Raw genomic sequence first — 17,736 nt, 5'->3', positions numbered from 1 at the left:
GAAATTGCGCCATCAGGCAGTACAAGTGTGCATGCAACTATTGTTTTGCGAATATCTCAGGATCCTGACCACTTAGAATGATGGCGTCTTCGGAAAAGTTGTTCAGTAGCTCAAGGAATATCATTATTCTAGCCAAGAGATTCGAGATTTTGCCACCAGGTGGCGCTAGTGAGCATAGAATTTTTGTTTTTCGGGTAGCTCAGGATCCTGGCCACTTGAAACGATGGCGTCTTCGGCAAAGTTGTTTAGTAGCTCAAGGACTATCATCATAAAAGCTGTAATTCAAAATTTAATTTTTAAACTTGTTGAGTAGCTCAACTTTGCCCAAGACGCCATGTCTATGTAGTCAGGGTTCTGATATATCCGCAAAATAAAATTTTCATGCTCACTAGCGCCGCCTGGTGGCAAAATTTTGAATCTCATAGCTCTTATAATGATAGTCCTTGAGCTGCTGAACAACTTTGCCCAAGACGCCACCTTTTTGAATAGTCATAATCAAGAGCTATCCGCAAAACAAAAATTCTATACTCACTAGCGAGGCCTGGTGGAATTTTAAATCTCAAAGCTTTTATAATGATAGCGCTTGAGCTACTGAACAACTTTGCCGAAGGCGCCATCTTTCTAAGTGGCTATGATCCTTAGATAACCGCAAAACAAAAGTTTAATGCTCAGTAGCACCGCCTCGTGGCAAAATTTTGAATCTCATAACTTTTATAGTGATAGTCCTTGAACGGATGAACAACTTTGCCCAAGACGCCATCTCTCTAAGTGGTCAGGATCCTGAGCTATCCGGAAAACAGAAATTCTATGTTCACTAGCGCCGCCTGGTGGCAAAATCTCGAATCTCTTGGCTAGAATAATGATAGTCATTGAGCTACTGAATAACTTTGCCGAAGACGCCATCTTTCTAAGTGGTCAGGATCCTGAGCTATCCGGAAAACAAAAAATCTATACTCACTAGCGCCGCCTGGTGGTCAAATCTCGAATCTCTTGGCTAGAATAATGAGAGTCCTTGAGCTACTGAACAACTTTGCCGAAGGTGCCATCTTTATAAGTGACCACGATCCTGAGATATTCGCAAAACAAACATTCTATGCTCACTAGCGCCACCTGGTGGCAAAATTTTGAACCTCATAGCTCTTATAATGATTGTCCTTGGGCTACTGAACAACTTTGCCGAAGACGCCATCGCTCTAAGTGGTCAGGATCGTGAGCTATCCGAAAAACAAAAGTTCTATGCTCACTAGCGCCGCCTGGTGGCAAAATCTCGAATCTCTTGGCTAGAATAATGATAGTCCTTGAGCTACTGAACAACTTTGCCGAAGGCGCCATCTTTCTAAGTGGCCAGGATCCTGAGATATCCGCAAAACAAAAGTTTCATGCTCACTAGTGCCGCCTGGTGGCAACATTTTGAACTTCATAGCGTTTATAATGATAGTCCTTGGGTTACTGAACAACTTTGCCGAAGACGCCATCTCTCTAAGTGGTCAGGATCGTAAGCTATCCGCAAAACAAAAGTTCTATTCTCACTAGCGCTGCCTAGTGGCAGAATTCCGCAATCGAATGACCACCATATGTAAGCCCTTGAACTACTGAACAATTTTGCTGAACATCATGATCCTCTATTTTGAATACATTTTTAGATAATAATCATTTATTAAAACGGTCGTTAATCTGAATTTCGGTCGTAAAAAAGTGGTCGGAAAAAGAACCGTCGGCAAAAAAACGGTCGTAAAAAGAGGTTGGAGTGTACAACAAAAAATCTGACGGTTTTCAGTTAAAACAATAAAATTAAAATTCAAAGAAGTAAACACTACTCTTCTTCCGTAGGGGTACTTGGAATGAAAAAGGTTGAAAACCACTGTGGTAAAGACAATTATTGCCTAGTGGTGACGACGGCTGTTGAGCCACGAGCCATAACCGCCACGCGACTAACAGAGCTGAGCGGGGAATGGATGGGATTGTAATGCTTAAAAATCATTTTGCCAATTTTGATTGGGCCATACAATGGATACTGCCCGGCACCAGTGCTATGAGAAGATCGGGCTATTACAAATTGAGATGGGTCAATTGACTCAATTTGTAATAATCCGTTTATAAATTCTGGAGTTTATGAACCCTTCCGAAGCAAATGCGTGTCCACAGGAATGAGTGTATGTACTTATGGTTCAAAGTTACAGGTCGTCCTTGAAAAAAGGTTTGTTTATAGTCTCGCACCTGTAACATTGTCTTTAACAAAGAAAACTCTCAGTTAATAACTATGGAAGTGATCTTAGAACACCAAGCTGAAAAGCAGGCTCTATACCAGTGGGACATAATGTCAAGAAGAAGAAGAATACCATTCTTAGGTTAGAATAGCCAGAAATAGACAATAAATGTGCAATCAATATCAAAGGACTACAGTGGGGTCTCCTATTAAACGCATTCCTATAACGTGCACTCCTATTACGCTCACTCCTATAAGACACACCAGGACGTTATAGGAGACCCAGGGCTTATGGGATTTCATCACTTTGGGGGTGTCGTTGAATATCTCGTATGCTAAAAGAGATAGTACAGTACTGTCTTCGGCGAAGTTTCAGTACTAAGTACGATCTACCTTTAGGAGTTGAGGATCATCCTTTTAGTTGAGAACTTGGCCGGTAGGGGCGCTTTTTCTGATTTGCACTATATGAACCATGAGGGATAAGAATGCAAAATTTTGTAACATATGATATCTCTGAATCCTGATGTTTTGGGCTGACATGTGGTGGTCATTCTAATATGGAATTACGCCACCAGGCGGCGCTAGTGGGCATGGAATTTTTATTTTGCGCATAACTCAGTAGCCTGACCACTTAGAAAGATGGCGTCTTCGGCAAAGTTGCTCAGTATCACAAGGTCTAACATTATTTGAGCCGAAAGTTTCGGAATTTTGCCACTAGGCGGCGCTAGTGAGCCAAGAATTTTTGTTTTGCGCATAGCTCAGTAGCCTGATCACTTAGAAAGATGGCGTCTTCGGCAAAGTTTCTCAGTATCACAAGGGCTAACATTATTTGAGCCGAAAGTTTCGAAATTTTGCCACTAGGCGGCGCTAGTGAGTCAAGAATTTTTGTTTTGCGCATAGCTCAGTAGCCTGACAACTTTGAAAGATGGCGTCTTCTGCAAAGTTGCTCTGTATCACAAGGTCTAACATTATTTGAGCCGAAAGTTTTGAAATTTTGCCACTAGGCGGCGCTAGTGAGCAAAGAATTGTTGTTTTGCGCATAGCTCAGTAGCTTGACGATTTAGAAAAATGGCGTCTTCGACAAAGTTGATCAGTATCACAAGGGCTAACATTATTTGAGCAGAAAGTTTCAAAATTTTGCCACTAGGCGGCGCTAGTGAGCAAGTAATTTTTGTTTTGCGCATAGCTCAATAGCCTGACCACTTAGAAAGATGGCGTCTTCGGCAAAGTTTCTCAGTACCACAAGGGCTAACATTATTTGAGCCAAAAGTTTCGAAATTTTGCCACTAGGCGGCGCTAGTGAGCAAATAATTTTTGTTTCGTGGATAGCTCAGTAGTCTGACCACTTAGAACGATGGCGTCTTCGGCAAAGTTGCTCTGTATCACAAGGTCTAACATTATTTGAGCCGAAAGTTTTGAAATTTTGCCACTAGGCGGCGCTAGTGAGCATGGAATGTTTGTTTCGTGGATAGCTCAGTAGCCTGACCACTTAGAAAGATGGCGTCTTGGACAAAGTTGATCAGTATCACAAGGGCTAACATTATTTGAGCCGAAAGTTTCGAAATTTTGCCACTAGGCGGCGCTAGTGAGCAAAGAATTTTTGTTTTGCGCATAACTCAGTAGCCTGACCACTTAGAAAGATGGCGTCTTCGGCAAAGTTGCTCAGTATCACAAGGGCTAACATTATTTGAGCCGAAAGTTTCAAAATTTTGCCACTAGGCGGTGCTAGTGAGCCAAGAATTTTTGTTTTGCGCATAGCTTTGTTACCTGACCACTTAGAACGATGGCGTCTTCAGCAAAGTTGCTCTGTATCACAAGGTCTAACATTATTTGAGCCGAAAGTTTCGATATTTTGCCACTAGGCGGTGCTAGTGAGCAAATAATTTTTGTTTTGCGCATAGCTCAGTAGCCTGACCACTTAGAACGATGGCGTCTTCGGCAAAGTTGCTCTGTATCACAAGGGCTAACACTATTTATGCCAAAAATTTCGACATTTTGCCACTTGGTGGCGCTAGTGAGCAAATAATTTTTGTTTTGCGCAGAGCTCAGTAGCCTGACCACTTACAAAGATGGCGTCTTCGGCAAAGTTACTCAGTATCACAAGGGCTAACATTATTTGGGTCGAAAGCTTCGAAATTTTGCCACAAGGCGGCGCTAGTGAGCATGGAATTTTTGTTTTGCGGATAGCTCAGTAGTCTGACCACTTAGAAAGATGGCGTCTTCGGCAAAGTTGCTCAGTATCACAAGGGCTAACATTATTTGAGCCGAAAGTTTCGAGATTTTATGTATACGTAGAAATCGGGAGAGAAAGTTTTTTTATAAGATTGAATTATCGTTATGAAAAAGAAGGTTTATATTTTAAAAATATTCAAACAAGAGTGTCGTGTAACTAAAGAGATAAGGCCAGTCATAGTTAATGGATTTCCCAATTTATTAGTAATGACTGACATTCCAACCTAACTTCATTTCTATCCAATCCATACCTTGGAAAATGTTCAAGAAATGAAGTTCATGCAATGACGAAATAGAAATAAATATACATATTTTTATTCTCTGGTTCATATGAAAAGCTAAAGATCATATATTTGAGTAGTAAACGGATCCTCACTCATTCTCATATCAAATTATTGATCAAAAATTCTCCCAATCCGTCGAAAATACTAGGATACTAGCCATACCTTTATCCGATTGTAAAAATAACGTATATATTTTTCTCCAGGCACTTTTACTTAAACGTGACAATGCGAGGAAAATCGATATCCTAGTGTCATGTTGAACAACTTTGGTCAGGCTTCTGAGCTATCCGCAAAACAAAAATTCTTCGCTCACTAGCGCCGCCTAGTGGCAAAATTTCGAAACTTTCGGCTCAAATAATGTTAGCCCTTGTGATACTAAGCAACTTTGCCGAAGACGCCAACTTTGTAAGTGGTCAGACTACTGAGCTATCCACGAAATAAAAATGCCATGCTCACTAGCGCCGCCTAGTGGTAAAATTTCGAAACTTTCGGCTCAAATAATGTTAGCCCTTGTGATACTGAGCAACTTTGCCGAAGACGCCATCTTTCTAAGTGGTCGGGATACTGAGCTATGCGCAAAACAAAAATTATTTGCTCACTAGCGCCGCCTAGTGCCAAAATTTCGAAACTTTCGGCTCAAATAATGTTAGACCTTGTGATACTGAGCAACTTTGCAGAAGACGCCATCTTTCTAAGTGGTCGGGATACTGAGCTATGCGCAAAACAAAAATTCTTTGCTCACTAGCGCCGCCTAGTGGCAAAATTTCGAAACTTTCGGTACAAATAATGTTAGCCCTTGTGAAACTAAGCAACTTTGCCGAAGACGCCATCTTTCTAAGTGGTCAGGCAACTGAGCTATGCGCAAAACAACAATTCTTTGCTCACTAGCGCCGCCTAGTGGCAAAATTTCGAAACTTTCGGCTCAAATAATGTTAGACCTTGTGATACAGAGCAACTTTGCCGAAGACGCCAACTTTCTAAATGGTCAGACTACTGAGCTATCCACGAAATAAAAATTTCTTGCTCACTAGCGCCGCCTAGTGGCAAAATTTCGAAACTTTCGGCTCAAATAATGTTAGCCCTTGTGATACAGAGCAACTTTGCCGAAGACGCCAACTTTCTAAATGGTCAGACTACTGAGCTATCCACGAAATAAAAATTCCTTGCTCACTAGCGCCGCCTATAGGCAAAATTTCGAAACTTTCGGTACAAATAATGTTAGCCCTTGTGAAACTAAGCAACTTTGCCGAAGACGCCATCTTTCTAAATGGTCGGGCTACTGAGCTATGCGCAAAACAAAAATTCCATGCCCACTAGCGCCGCCTGGTGGCGTAATTCCGTATCAGAATGACCACCACATGTCAGCCCTTGAGCTACTGAACAACTCTTCCGAAGACACCAACCTTCCAAAACATCAGGATTCAGTGATATCATATGTTACAAAATTTTGCATTCTTATCCCTCATGGTTCATATAGTGCAAATCAGAAAAAGCGCCCCTACCGGCCAAGTTCTCAACTAAAAGGATGATCCTCAACTCCTAAAGGTAGATCGTACTTAGTACTGAAACTTCGCCGAAGACAGTACTGTACTATCTCTTTTGGCATACGAGATATTCAACGACACCCCCAAAGTGATGAAATCCCATAAGCCCTGGGTCTCCTATAACGTAGATTCCTATTACGCCCCCCAACCATGTGTCTAATAGGAGACCTGACTGTATCTCTGATATTGGTCAAGCAAGGGATGGTACACAAATTATGTCACGCTAAATTTCGACTTTTTATACCCCCCCCCCCCCTTTGTCACGTTTTTTGTATGAGTCCTTCGAAAATATTGTAAGGTTTGTCACGCTTGGCTTGACCCCCTCCCCCCCCTTGGAGCGTGACGTAATTTGTGCATGACCCCCAATCAATAATAAAGCTTACGACAGATGTCAAAATTTACGTTGCATTAGTACATTCTCTCACAGAGGATTTCCGATTGTGCGATATTTGCCAGAAAACCATTCGCCAGAAAACTATTTGCCAGAATGACATTCGCCAGAAAGTACCATATGCCAGAAAGCCATTTGCCAGAAAATACCATTCGCCAGAAAACCATTCGCCAGAATTGACCATCCCCTAGAACTTTTTTGTTTTTTTTTTTTTTCCAGGTGAATCAAGTTTGCAATTGTAGAGCATTAAAAAAATGTGTGAGATTATTTTGGTTAATATACTCAAAAAATTACAGGGTCTCTTGGACACAACCTACCGTTGACTTCGTGAGCCAGCTTCGAATATCCATATTCTAATTGTTGGACTAGGTACATATAATAAAAACATCGATTTCTCGAGCATTCAAAGATCAACAGCAATATTTGAAGCAGGGACGAAAAAAATCATGCTCACTATACTCAATTCACTGACATTTATGCCACCATCAAAGTAACCGCACCACCACCAATATGATTGCACCAATGAAGATGGCACAAAAGTAGACGAAAAAACAAACAACGATGCCCGTACGTCGCTGGTGTTTTTGATTATCAGAAGCAGAAGAGTGTCAGTTTTAGAAAATTGATTATCATTGAGGTTCATACTAATTAAAACATATGGTGCTTTACGGGTAATGCACGATCCGATGCACGGAATTGATGATGTTGACGCGTCTTTACTGTGCTTTGTGCAAAAATTACAACTTCCCGAAGCGGAAGGTAAAAAAGTCAAGCTGTCCAGAATGAATATCATTTTTTGCTTCCGATGATCATAAAGCGGTTGAGTATCAGCAGGGTAAAAGGAAACTGACAATCTTGCGGCAAGCGCTTTGCCAATCTTTGTTGTGTTGTCAAGGCGAGGATAAAAACAAATAAAAATCAACGAAGATTCTACTCAGCAAGTATCAATGTAGGCGAGGGTAGATTGAGTATTTTCGTCCCTGATTTGAAGTTTTATGAAAATGAATTGAAAAAGCAACACTTAATACTGGGGGACCGTGGAACTAGAAAAAAAAATATACAGTAGAATAACGATTGCATTCATTAAAAGCTGCTTCACTATGTATGAAAGATACTGCTTACTGATGTAAAGAATGGATATTTAGCATGACGGATAGTAAAGTAAGTTTTTTTTTTAATATATGTTGTCCCTGTAAAATGGTATTATGGTTTGAAAGGCTTCACAAGCGGTTCGCCCTTCTTTTCAGCATAAGCTGTTCTTCAAAGTTTTGTTGCTTCTTTTCGATATACGTTGCAACTATCATTCTACAGATGTTATAGCATGAGATTATGCTATTTTATAATTATTAAATTCCATCTTCCTGTTTTTTCAGTTTCAATTAAATGTTTTTTTTTTCTAGATAATTAAGTTTACAGGGAATTATGATTTGAAATATTTCACAAGTGGTGCTCCCTTCTTTTCATCATAAGCTGTTCTAAAAAGTATTGTTGCTTCTTAAGAGCTAGCTTATTGGATATTTACAAGATTTCGATATACGTTGCAACTATTTGTGCCGTCCGTTCGATGAAGTAATGAATGCCTCCATTCGCAAACCAAAGTTACATTTACTATAACAACTTCAGGAGCTTTTAGACAAATAAGACAGTTGTAAAATCAAGAAGAACATCCTATATATGGGGAATGAAGAATTCTTATTTGCCAAAAACCATGTCAAGTAGCGGTAAGCAAATACTCTTTTTTGAATATTTTTTCATGTACTGATATTTAGGTGACCATTATTAATAAAAGCCTTTTGGTCTATTGTTACCCGAATATTGTTCCCACGAATATCATTTCCCCGAACGCCAGATACCCGAGTGACAATTTTTCGTGCTATTCATTCTCCCGAACACGGGAAGAAATTTGAATCCAAAAACAAGATTATGACTCATGTTATCATGATTCCAGCGTGTTTGTATCTTATGAAATTACACCATAATTTGAACTCATGATATCATGAGTCAGATTGCCGTAACACAACACACGCGTTATGTTTTTTGTTGCTGATTGTACGAAATCATGATTCAAATGCCAAAAATGCTGAGTCGCACATCCGGTTATGATCGACGAAATAAAAAAATAAAAATAAAAAAATGGCATGCACTGAGATTTGAGCCAAGAACCTTTCGATTAAAGGCACGTACTCTACCACTGAACCACTTCGTTATCTTGAATTATGGGTGATCGATACGAATGAGTTGAAGCAAAGCGCACCGGTTTGTGTTTTCAACCTGGATGTTACGCTTATGAAGAATCATGATTTTGACTCCAGGAACCATGATGTGTGATCCTGATATTATGACCTAACCTATTTATGAACTTCATGATTTGTAAATCATGATTTGGGGATCAGATTTTTATCCGTGAATGACCCAAAATTTATATGGATCGTGGTATTATGATAGAACCACCTACTTCTACTCCTTCTTGAACGACCACGTGGTTCATGGACGGCCCCAAAATAGATGCAATTCAAAATGGATAAGAAGCAATCTTCAGAGACAGAGTGGTGAACTAGAAAGAACGATAAAGAAAACAAGAAAAAATGCTGAGTTCGGAGAAACTTTAAAGAACCGCTGATCAAAAAAGAATGGTGCATTTTTATGAACCGTTCATCAGCCTGAAATAATCAATAAGTTCTGAGAATTATGAGTGCCAAAACATTTTCCTTGAGAAAACGGGGTATTCAGGGAAGTGGTTTTCAGGGAAACGACATTCGGGGTATCGATATTCGGGACAAAGTAGCACAACCCCAATAAACTGTCCATTGAAAAGCATAAACTATCTGGTAGTTGTACGAGAAATTCTGTACAATACAATATTCTGATAAAGAACAGCTCGCGGTGACAGGAAATGAAATTTTCCTAAAACTAGGTAAAACAGCTTAGAATATTGTATCAAAATCTCATAGCCAAAAAAATCTCGCAAGAGATGTAGATTAACAGTGTTATATTGTCTTCGCTCTGTGCACTAGCAGAAATTTAAAAATGAGAAGAACGAGATAGTTACCGTACTATTTGTTCAATTTAGTGCTTTTGAACATGTGAGTCGTGGCACAAGTCGAATATTGTGACGGCAATCCTTGGATTCCGAGATATTTCATGATCAAAATCGACAAGAAAAATAATTCTGGGCAATGGTACTTTCTGGCGAATGGTACATTCTGGCGAATAGTTTTCTGGCAGATGTCATTCTGGCGAATAGTTTTCTGGCGAATGGTTTTCTGGCAAATATCGCACAATCAGGATTTCCATTTGCATGTAATTGGTTTCTCATTTTTTGCTGTGCGTGATCGTATTACACTTCAATCCATTAGTAGCTAATAAAACAAGTATAGTAGATCCTTCAGCATCGAGCGATGATGTCTTTTACAACATTGAACTCGGCGGCAACTGGTGGTAGCTACTGTTAGGTGCTGCATACCTTAGCCTATTTCGCATCTCATTGAACGTACTGCGGTGATGATTGGTTCATTTATGCGCACCTCTCTGGGGGCTGCTGTTGGGTTGGTAAGGTTAGTTGGGAGCAATTTGAATTGCGATTTTTTTTGTTCCTTTATGCTACTCTACATGGCCAATCAAGCGTTTTTGTTTCAAACTAGTCATTATGAGACAACCTTGCGAATGGGGTATGAAATCAATGGAAATGATCATAATTCAATTGGCGCAAACACTTGAATCGATTAGTGCTGCGAAGCCGGGAGATTTTTTGTTTTCAAGGAAATTTCCTAATTTTATGTCTAACGATATGCGATCAATCAGTAGTATCTTTCACAAAGCTTTAGCTATAGATGAGGCTTGACCAGAGTAGTTTTTTTTTAGAAAAGCAGGCATTTTTCTTTATTCTATCATTTTAATGAGCTAAATAAAGGAAAATCAACACGATAGTGATCTCAGGCCCATATACAGGAATTCTCCATTAATAGTGTGTTCAGTGTTGGAAGTTGCCTTTGAAATAAGAAATCGAACAATCTTGTTTTAGATTGAAACGACGGGTATCATTTGATTGTTTGTTTCAAAAACCATTATATATTGCAAACTTGGGGTCCACGAGGCCAAATATACCTTCATCGAAGCCCCTAGAAATCTTCCCAGCTATTTCCCCTGGGTTTTAATATTTAGAGTTTTTCATAAATTCCCTTAGTGTTTCATCCAGAAATTTGCTAAGAAATTCATACAGAACAAAGCTGGAATATCGGACGAATAACAGACATCCAAATTCAGTTTCAAACTTATGTAACGAGTTTAACGGTTATTTAAAATGACATCATAAGGAGCAATATCGTGGCGCTGATCAACGAGATTTCTGTTCTAGCATGGATGTCTTTGCTAGGAACTATGCTAGGAAGTACTTCTAAAGAAAATCCCTAAAGTAATCTCTGATAAAACTTCTTGAGAAATACCTTATTAGGGCAGTTCAAAATTAAAACAAAAAAGAATCTCGCATATCTTGTTTACGATCCTTACGATAAAGATAGTATTCAATGCAATTTTCAGCTTTTTCGGTAGTGATTATAAAACCAAAATAAAAGTAGATTTATATAAAAATTGACCGTCAGTACGTGGCCGGCGCCGTTATGGACTTTTGAATTTTGAGCTCTCTATTTGTGCATATTGTGAATGGTTAGCTAATCTCAAGCCCCATTCATTAAATCTCTGTGCAACTTCAACTTTTCGGAGCAGCAACTACGAATTGAATCTTAGAACAAATGATTTGAATATATTGTTTCTTTCGGGGTAAAATGAACCACTCGTGATGGGGGGTAATATGAACACCGGGGCTGGGCGAATACTACCGGAGTTTATTTCAGATGCCGAAAGATTTCCGGAGAAAATACCGTTCTGATTCAAATTTCAGACAGCTTAAAATTCCGGACACTCATCTTTGTATGGGAAAGGTTTCAATTGAAATGTTTCAAAATTTGCCGTTCAAAAGCTCACAATTTTGAGACTCGTTTCATTAGGCATTTTACATAGCAATCCATGAAAATTTACAATGCTCAATTAGTTTTGACGTTTTTCTAACGGCTGGTAATATGTATTTAACGATTTACCTTTTCCAACTTTGCTTTTCACGAGCTGTCAATCGTCCGGAATAAGAAGCAAAAGTGAGGTGGTGTCCGGAATAAGAGTCATGAAGAGGACACACATTTCTATTTATTTAAATTTATTGGAGTTATGGAATTTAAATCTTCACCTACCATTCGACAGGTAAGTGCCCTGATAGTATAATAACGCTGATATATCATATAGATTGATTTGATTTTTATGCTTTTAGATGGCTCACACTTCGAAGAGGGCTTAAGTGTCCGTAATATGAATCAAAACCGTACAAAGACAGACATGGGCAGCCATCCAAATTGTCGATCCGGAATGTCTGTGAGATATGCATTGATCATGTACCAGATACCGAGAATCATACCGCAAACCGTTCAATGTTCATTTTACCCCCACTACATGTTCCCTCCTCCCCATTTTACCCCCGTCATCTGTTCATTTTACCCACAAGAATATGTTCATATTATACTCCCATTACATGTTTATTTTACCCACATGTTTGGAACTTGACTCTGTGCAAAGAAATTTTCAAAATTATAATAATGTTGATAAAATTCTACTTCAATCACAATATTTCAATTTATTACATTGCATAAACATCCTTCTTCAATTGTGAGCAATTTAAAAAGAATCTGACAGTTTTATAAGCAAGAAAATAGCTTAGGGCTGACGCTCGTCTTATGTTACAATATGCGTGGATTCCAAATCAGAGATTCATGAAAGACTAAATAATGGATCCTAGACGCCAGGGCGGATTTCGGGATTCCAGTGTGAATTCTGAGATTCCAAAATGGATCCCGGGATTTCAGGATGGATCATGGGATTCCAGTGTGGATCTTGGGATTTCAGGATGGATCATGGGATTCCAGTGTGGATGCTGGTATTTCAGTGTAGATTCTTTGATTCCACTGTGGATCCTAGGATTGGATTGCATGTTTTCAGTGTAAACCCAGGGATTGTAGTGTGGATCGCAAAACTTCAGTGTCGCTCCTTGGATTCTAGTGCGGATTCTAAGTATCCAATATGGATCCTGGTATTTTTGTGTGAATGCTTTGATTAAAGTGTGGCTCAGTGTGGATTGCAAAAAATCTTTGCATTTTAGTGTGGATCTTGGTATTTCATTGTGGATCTTTTGATTCCAGTGTGGATTTCAGTGTGACTTCCAGTGCCGATTTTCAATGGGGAACTTGAGACTCAAATGCGAATCCTAGGATTCTATTGTCAACACTAAAACTCCAGTGTGGATCCAAGAACTCCATTGTGCGTTCAGGTATTCCAGTAGTTTACTTTTAATTTTAATCATATACTGCACAATAGCCCTATAAACACACTGTTTCAATATAAATTATTCGAATCTTGCTCTGATGGCAACTGCACGATGCAGTCCAACAAGAACTGAAATGTGTAGAGAATCGATACACATTTTGTTTTTAATATATTGCTGCTTACTGCGATGAACATAAACATCTTCAACATACAGTTAAAGTAAAAAATAGTTTTGTGCCTGTTATGGGAAAATTTAAATTGAAAAATTGAATAATATAAAAAATTGAAAAAAAAATATAATGAATTTGTTTTTCTTATAATGAATCTTAAATCGATCTTCTTAAGTTAGATAAATGTGTAGAACAGTTTTACCCATTATAAAAACTCCAATCGATAGTGCTTAAAATCTGTGGTACAAAATACAACAGCGCATCTACTGAAGTCATAATTTTGATATGTTTGTTAGAGTTTGTGAACACCATTTTAATTTTCAAAACTAGGAAAATTTGTTGTGTATCACAAAGATTACATGTAACATTACAAACGTTAAATTAAAAAATAAATCTTCGAGCTGCTCAGCGGAAGTCCTGTAAGTACTAAACTGAGAAGAACTGAACTTTGTATGGGAACCTGGTTCGATTAGGACCCTGTTCTAAATCGGACCATCAAGCATTCCTCAATATTGGCACTACTATGAAGATCGTGTGTACCGTTTTCCTGTATACCACCTGGCTTGGATCTACCACAATAAATTTGACGCCTTTCAGTTGTTCCGTTTGTTTCCATGTTTCTGTAAGCAACAATAATTCTTCAATCTTTGTGCGATATCCTCTCAACCTAATCTTTTATTTGATCATATGGTTTTCATATGTCTATGCAATATTTGTGCTCAACTAGTTTGAAACAGAGTCTATGAATGGAGAGTTGCGAAAAGAGAACTGGCAACAAGTTCCCCAATCACAGATAATTTAATTATTCTGGCCACCTATTTTACTGTGTGCGCTTTCCAGTGACTTTACTCAAATGCATTCTCAATTCGTTTTTTTACGACGTCGCAAAGAATGAAATTGAAATTGATCTCTGGTTTTGTAATTATAAAGTAATTACAATGAAATATTCAATAGAGAATTGCAACAACACATACGACAAACAGCATGAACTCAAAGTTTTGATCGCTTTCGGTTTTCGCGCGACGAGCAATCGAAACAGTGAATTTCTCTTAGCCGTTTGCTCTCTGGGAATTGACCGAAATCAGCCGCATTTGTAGCGTAAATCTGGATTGAATAACTAATATATAGTTTTCAAACTATCTAACTATGTATAGTTTATTGAATTTGAGTTGCATTTCAACTATGAAACGGAGTTATATATTTCCACTGATGGAGGGAGATTACTTACATTACTGTTACATTACATGTAACAAGATGGAGGTTCATTCAAAAATTATAGGCCCTAAGGAGCAATTTTATTGTTACATCATCGTATCACACCGTAACTTAAACCGTAGCAGTTTTTTTTTTATTTCGTCACGATGACAATACCTCTCTCGTCCCAAAACTTGTTTGTTCATTTTACTCGATAGGTTGACGATTTGACGGTTCAATAGGACAGTCTTCGCGCAACTCTCCATTCATAAACTCTGGTTTGAAAATAACAAAATATGTGTTGGTCCGGACCATCTTAATTGAAAAGCTTCTCAGTCAGACAATACAATCTAAAAACGGTTACGAGTATAAAGGACAATACAGTCAACTTTCCCTTACTAGTAGTAAGTCAGTAAGTTCATTCCTAGCTCGATGGAATGCGCAGTATCTTCAATCTATCGTACTTTGATTCCTAAATGTAATTCGATACTTCTTCAACTTAATGTCCCGGAACTCGATGCTTTCGGTTTAAGTTTACCTCTCTAATCTGATATTTGCATGCAAAGTTTTAGTGTGTTGAAATTGTACTATTTTGAACAAGAAAGTTACTATTTAGGATGTATTTGGTTGAAGAAGCTTGAAATAATACAAATCGGAATTGTATGTCAATACTATCATAGCGAAAAACGATAAATTATAGGGTGGTCCTAATTAGAACATATGGGGGTCCGAATTGGAACAGGGTTGGTTCAATACGGACCTTCTAAAGATTTTAATTAAACATTTACTGGTAGGAGATAGCACAAAACTTCTCATGCTGGCTTAGAAGGTATGGCCTAAAAGCTGTCCGGAAATTGGTCCAGTCTCCCTGTTATACACTTCGAAAATCTATCTCGGTAAATGGATTTCCGAGAATCCTACAGCTGAGATCTCGGTAAATGTTTACCGAATACCGTTCACCGAGAACTCAGTAAAAAAAATGGATTGCCAACTTTATATTGATGGCTATACATTATAATGGTATTTGTAGGGAACAAAATTGCGTAATGTGTTGATCAATTTCACCCGAATAATCTGTACTAAAACCGAACAACGCCCTCAATGATCTTATAAGAATTCTACAATGATTATACCATTACACAATTGTTTTTAAAGCGAAATTAGGAATAATGAAAATCCAAATATTTGTCTATTAACTACTTTCTCATCTAAGGATTTCTTGCAGCGTTAAAACAATCATTTTTTTAATAGTCATCAACTCGTTATATTCATGACATTTCACTGCACCAAAACTCAATTCGACTTAATAAACTTGTAAGTCCAGATAATAAGAAATCACTCTTAACTTCCAATAAAACCGGCTTCTGAATCACAACACTGTATTACATATATCCCATTCTTAAAGCAAGTTCTAACTATAGATTAGAAAGCTTCATTCAACATTCAGACAAACCGAGGGTGGGAAATCGCTTTACTCATCGCGTGTACACCGATTATCATAATCCACAATCAAAACAAACCCCGCACGCCACACCACTTGCAAGCCCCGATCGATACTAACCTCTTTCCTTGCTTCGGAAGCAACAGGTGCTCTAAATGCTTGGAACGCGTGCTCGCACTTCACTTGGAACCGGTACCCACTCAGTACACCGTCTTCAAATCGCCTCGACGCACTTTCCGTTCCACGCAACTTCGGTCACTCGCGGTTAAGGTCTCAACGAGCACTTTAAAGACACTAAAGACCCACAATGTATATTTGACTAGATTTGGACACTATTTTGGAAGGCACCCTCAGCCACTCTCACTCTCCGGTCCGGAAGGCAGACCAGTGCCCTGCAGTCAGTCAGTGATGAATGCCGGTCGAGCAACGTTTGTGATCGAGGGAAGCGCGCTTGGGTCGTTTTATAGTAAGAATACCCATTTCGATCGCAGGCCGCTCTGTTTACGCTGGGTAAACCTCCCTTTTTCCAGTTGTCCCTAGAATCGAATTATTCGTCATCGTCCGGCAAACTGGAGCTTCTCGTTCTACGATTGATGTGCGGCGGGGGTATTGACGCCGAATGGTGACGACACAAATCGACTGTGCAGCGACGATGGACGTGCGAGTAGAATTCTAAGCCGGCCGGTAAATGCCCTTTTCCTGCTTTCGCCTTCAATCAGTTAGGCGTCTGTCGTTGGCCGGTGAGGATCGTTGGAAATAGTAAACATAAAGTTTTATTGCTGGGATCCCTAGGCACTTCTTCACTTGGTTCACATGAGGAAACAAGGATTGATTTTTTTTAATTCCTTTATTAGTATCATTTTGGGGCCCAGATAGCCGAAGCGGTTAACGCGCAGCTATTCAGCAAGACCAATTTGAGGGTCGTGGGTTCGAATCCCACCGGTCGAGGATCTTTTCGGGTTGGAAATTTTCTCGATTCCCAGGGCATAGAGTATCTTCGTACCTGCCACACGATATACACATGCAAAAATGGTCATTTGGCACAGGAAGCTCTCAGTTAATAACTGTGGAAGTGTTCATAAGAACACTAAGCTGTGAAGCAGGCTTTGTCCCAGTTGGGACGTAACGCCAGAAAGAAGATGAAGATTAGTATCATTTCGAACATTATATTCATTGCTTGTATCTACAGTATTGGACAAAACATTTGCAACTTTTTCGATTTTCCATACAAAATGACCAACTTTGGTAAGCTAGATCTCAGTTATTTATGGACCGATTTGAAAAAAAATTACACAGAACATCAGATATAACTTGAATTTTAACATATATTTTTGAATAGTTTTTCCAATCACGAGTTTATAAGTTATAACGGTTTAACTAAAGTGTAATTTTCGACGAAAAATTCAAAACTATTTATCTCAAAATCTGATAGCCCTACACAAAAACTGTCTTCAGCAAACTTGTTCATCTCGTTTACATCTACAACTTTGCTGAAGATACCATGAAACTATTCCTTCAAAATGTTTAGTTATATCACTTATAAAAAATCGTCAAAAAATTCACTTACTGATTTTGACCTTGTGATTGGAAAAATCATCCAAAAATATATGTTAAAATTCAAGTTATGTCTGATTTTCTGCCAAAATTTCATTCAAATCGGTCCATAAATAACTGAGATATAGCTTACCAAAGTTGGTCATTTTGTATGAAAAATCGAAAAAGTTGCAAATGTTTTGTCCAATACTGTATGTGTTCTGTGTAAGGCAAACACTATCATCCTAATTTGGTGAAACTAAATCGAACTTTGGATAACATTTTGTTGACAACATATTACATTTCATTTGCTAGCAGTTCAGAACATTTACAGGTGAGTTGATGTCTCCTGCTTATAAAAAAAAAACGCTTTCAATT

At 38.7% G+C, this 17,736-nt stretch overlaps 1 protein-coding gene across 1 annotated transcript in view; it reads right to left on the bottom strand.

Annotated features, from left to right (window-relative positions):
• The window catches only part of LOC5574053 (carbonic anhydrase 2), a 32,349-nt gene extending 16,075 nt beyond the window's left edge, over positions 1–16,274 (bottom strand). The window contains exon 1 of the mRNA XM_001654981.2: positions 15,946–16,274. The gene's annotated coding sequence lies outside the window, so the exon portion shown is untranslated. The remainder of the gene's footprint in view (positions 1–15,945) is intronic.
• Positions 16,275–17,736: the final 1,462 nt, after the last annotated feature.

The sequence above is a fragment of the Aedes aegypti genome, chromosome 1 (genome assembly GCF_002204515.2).
Source record: "Aedes aegypti strain LVP_AGWG chromosome 1, AaegL5.0 Primary Assembly, whole genome shotgun sequence".
NCBI classification, from domain to species: Eukaryota; Metazoa; Arthropoda; class Insecta; order Diptera; family Culicidae; genus Aedes; species Aedes aegypti.
The sequence above is the reverse complement of the archived record's forward strand: the minus strand, read 5'-3'. Positions and strand labels throughout refer to the sequence as shown.